This window comes from Chrysochloris asiatica, unplaced genomic scaffold, assembly GCF_000296735.1.
Source record: "Chrysochloris asiatica unplaced genomic scaffold, ChrAsi1.0 scaffold00050, whole genome shotgun sequence".
NCBI classification, from domain to species: domain Eukaryota; kingdom Metazoa; phylum Chordata; class Mammalia; order Afrosoricida; family Chrysochloridae; genus Chrysochloris; species Chrysochloris asiatica.
Window position 1 is genome coordinate 8491783 of NW_006408568.1, and position 4071 is coordinate 8495853.

The 4071-nt window shown below is 38.2% G+C and overlaps 1 protein-coding gene across 6 annotated transcripts in view; it reads left to right on the plus strand.

Annotated features, from left to right (window-relative positions):
• Positions 1-4071, plus strand: part of ERC1 (ELKS/RAB6-interacting/CAST family member 1) — a 697935-nt gene that overhangs the window by 184096 nt on the left and 509768 nt on the right. The window lies entirely within an intron of this gene.

A 4071-nucleotide genomic window follows, 5' to 3' on the forward strand; every position in this document is an offset into this window, starting at 1 on the left:
TGGATTAACCAAGTGGCAGCATCGATAGACTAAAGCGTGGTAACAGTAGTGAGGTTGGCCCAGGATTGGGCAGTGTTTCGTTCTGCTCTGCATAAGATCTCTCTGGGTCGGTACCGATATGATGGCACCTAACAATAACAACAAATGCCTACAAGTGGAATTCTTGTACCATATGGTAAACTATAGGAGTCCTGGTGTAGGATAAGCACTCGACCTCAAGGTCAGTTTGAACCATAAAATCAGCAGTTCAGACTCACCAGCTACTCTTTGAAAATCCTATACAGGGTTGCTATGAGTCAGAACTGATTCCAAAGCACTTAACAACAACAACGACATGGTAAACTGTATGTTTACCTTTTTGAGAAACTGTAGGCTGTTTATGAAAATGATGATACCAATTTACATCCCCACTAGTACTATTAATGGATACCAATTTACATCCCCACTAGTACTAATCCTGGTGTGTCATTGTGGGTTAATGCGCTGGACTGCAAAGTCGGTTTGAACCACAAGGTTTGCAGTTCAAGCTCACCAGTCACTCCTTGGAAACCCAATACAGTGCCGCTGTGGGTCGGAACCCACTCAATGGCACTTAACAACAACAACATCTTCTTTAAAGAAATATCTATTTACTTTGCTCATTTAAAAATGGATTATTTGCAGAACTTGACTAGAGGAAGATAAAAAAAATAAAAAATAAAAACCGTTTTTGAGAAAGGAAACAAGTGCAAATTGTTACAATTTGATGAAATTCACTTATATTTATGGATGTAGTAGCTCAAAATACCAACTGAGAGGGAAGGAGTCTTCACATCAAGTATCAATGCTTTCCCCTATGTATACAGGGTTGATAAGGATGGGCAACTTAGACATTGGCTACCTAAAATAGGGGGTGGAGAGAGCTGTAAAGGCACAAAGTGATTGGCTTATGAGTTTTCAAGAGGCAGTTTAGTTTAAGAGTGTGTGGGGGAAAGTAATAGTCCCCACTGAATAGTTGTCTTCTTTTCTAGATGGGTGTGGTGGAAAGATACGGGATAAGAGTCTTAGGATTCACTAATGAGTAATTGTTACCATGACTCAGTGCAACTGTCACGACAGTAAAGGTTGAAGTTTTCTAACAAAAAGGAGGGAGTAGTTAATCTTACAGTCTAGAAACAGGTGACCCTAGAACCATCAAGAAAGAAGAGCACACACAGAATGTGGTACCCTATCCAGAGAAGCAGTGACACCAGATAGGGAGGCAGAGATGATGCCATGGAGAGAGAGAGAGCAGCTGTGGACTGTAGACTCAGAAAGAAAAAAAGGCTGTGTGCTGGCGGCCAGGAGGCAGGCTTACAGAATGCATCCTGTTTTTTGTTTAAATGAGTATAGATTCCTGAGTGTTTTTGTGTACATCAAAACAAAACAAAAACAACCCAGAGGGAATAGAAGCAAGTACTGTTGAATGATGATGCATGATGCACAGAGGAGACTGTAATCATTGCAATGAAATGATGAGTGTAAAACTGATGTTCTCCCATGTTGTTCTATCACTCATGTCACAATAAAAGCTTAAAAAGCAAAAAAAAAAAGGGATTGTTTGTTCTTTGTTGTTGAGTTGTAGGAGATGTTCATATAATGTGGCTACTAAGGCTATTAAGCAGTCAGGAAATCAAACGACGTATTGCATTAGGCAAATCTGCTGCACAAGACCTTTTTTTAAGTGTTGAAGAGCAAAGATGTCAGCTTGAAGACGTTAAGGTGTGCCTGACCCAAGCCATGGTATTTTCAATAACCTCATATGCATGTGAAAGCTGGACAGTAAATAAGGAAGACCTTAGAAGAATTGATGCATTTGAGTTATGGTGTTGGAGGAGAATATCGAAAGTGCCATGGGCTGCCAAAAGAACCAGTAGTTCCGTTTTGGAAGAAGTGCAGCCAGAGTGCTCCTTGTAGGCCAAGATGGCCAAACTTCATCTCTTATACTTTGGACATGTTGTTAGGAGGGATCAGTTGCTGGAGAAGGATGTCATGTTTGGTAAGGTAGTGGGTCAGAGAAATAGAGGAAGACTCCTAACGAGATGGATTGATCAAGTAGCAGCATCGATGGACTCATTGTGGCAACAATAGTGGGTTGGCCCAGGATTGGGCAATATTTTGTTCTGCTGTGCATAAGGTCGCTGTGAGTTGGTACCGACTCGATGGCCCCTAACAACAAGGTTGCTATGAATCAAAATTGCCTAGACAACACACAAAATCAGCAGAGTATATGATTTATGATTTTCCAATCATTTTCCAATCATGTATATGATTTGCAACTATTCTATTCTATAAGGAATATATTCCCATTCTATAAGGAGCTCTGGTAGCATAGTGGTTACGAATTGGCCTGTAAACCTCAAGGTCAACTGTTCAAAACTACCCGCTGTTCCTCTGGAGAAAGATGAGGCTTTCTGCTCCCATAAACATTTACAGCCCTGGAAACCCTGTGCAGGGTCACTATGAGTCAGAACCAACTTCATGGCACATAACCAACCAACCAACCAACTCGTATTATGTAGGTTGTCTTTTCAATTTTTTAAAAATTAAAAGTTTTTAATTTTGATGGTTTAAATTACCTAATTTTTCTTTTATTACTCAATCTTTTGGTGTTTTATCGAAAATTTCATAGCCAAATACAAGTTCTTGATGATTTACTCCTGTTTTCGTTTAAGAGTTTTATAGTTTTTGATTTTACATTTAGGTTGTTGATCCATTTTAATTTTGTATAAGATGTGAGATAGGGGTTTAGCTTCATTCTTGTGAATGTGAAAATCCTATTGTCTCAGAACCATTTGTTGAAGAGATGATTCTTTCCCACTGAATGGACTTAATACTGATACCCTTACTGAAACTGATTTGATCATAAATGTGTGGGTTTATTTCTGTACACTCAGTTCTATTTCATTGGTCTGTATGTTTATCTTTAAACCAGTACCATGCTGTTTTCATTACTATAGTTGTTGTGTGCTGTTGAATTTGTTCTGACTCATAGTGACACTGTATAGAGTTTCCAGAGAGGCTGGTAGGTTTGAACTGTCGACCTTTCAGTTAGCAGTCCAGCACTGCTGCTACAGTGTTGGCAGTTGTAATTGTTGCTAAATACTATTGAGTTGGTTCTGATTCATAATGACCCTGTATAGAGTTTCCAAGGAGCAGCTGCTATCTTGCAGTTTAAACCAACCAACCTTAGTTCCTTGTTCAGTGTGATATCCTGCAGCTCCACACTAGGACTCCAGTGCTAATCGTAATAAGTTTAAATTGGGAAGAGTTAGTCCTTTTACCTCGTTCTTCCTCCTCCTGCAAGATTGTTTTGACCATTTTGTGCTCCTTACCATTTCACAGAAGTTAGAGGATGAGCTTTTCAATTTCTGCATCAAAGGCTGGTGGAATTCAGCATATAGCAGTTGAGTTCTGCATTGAATTTGTAGATTACTTTGGGTAGTATTGACATCTTAACAATTTTAAGTCATCCAGTCCATGGATATGTGATGTCTTTATATTTTTTTCATGTCTTTTTTTAGCTATACTCTTCAAAGTACAGGTCTTTTACCTTAGTTAAGTTTATTTCTAGATTACTTTATTTTTTTAGTTGCTGTTTTAAGTGGAATGGTTTTCTTAATTTCCTTTTCAGATTGTTCATTGCTAGTTTTTAGAAGCAAGACTGATTATTTTTTTAAAATATTACTACTTCTGCAACTTTTCTGAATTTATTAATCATAGTAAATTGCTACATTTCTTGTGAAATTTTGGTGCTTTTCTATATATAGGATCCTGCCATCTAGAAATAAGAGACAATTTTAGTTCTTCCTTACCAAATTACTGCTTTTTGCCTCCCTCCCCCAATATTTTCCTTGATTAGAACCTCTAGTACAGTGATGAATAGAATAGAAAAAAGTACTTTTTTGTCTTATTGTATATCTTCTTGTTGTTAAGTGCTGTTGAATTGGTTCTGATCCATAGCGACCCTGTAAAGGGTTTCCAAGGAGTGACTGGTGAGCTTGAACCATCAACCTTGCAGTTTAAACAGACTTTGTGGTCTAGCTCATTAAC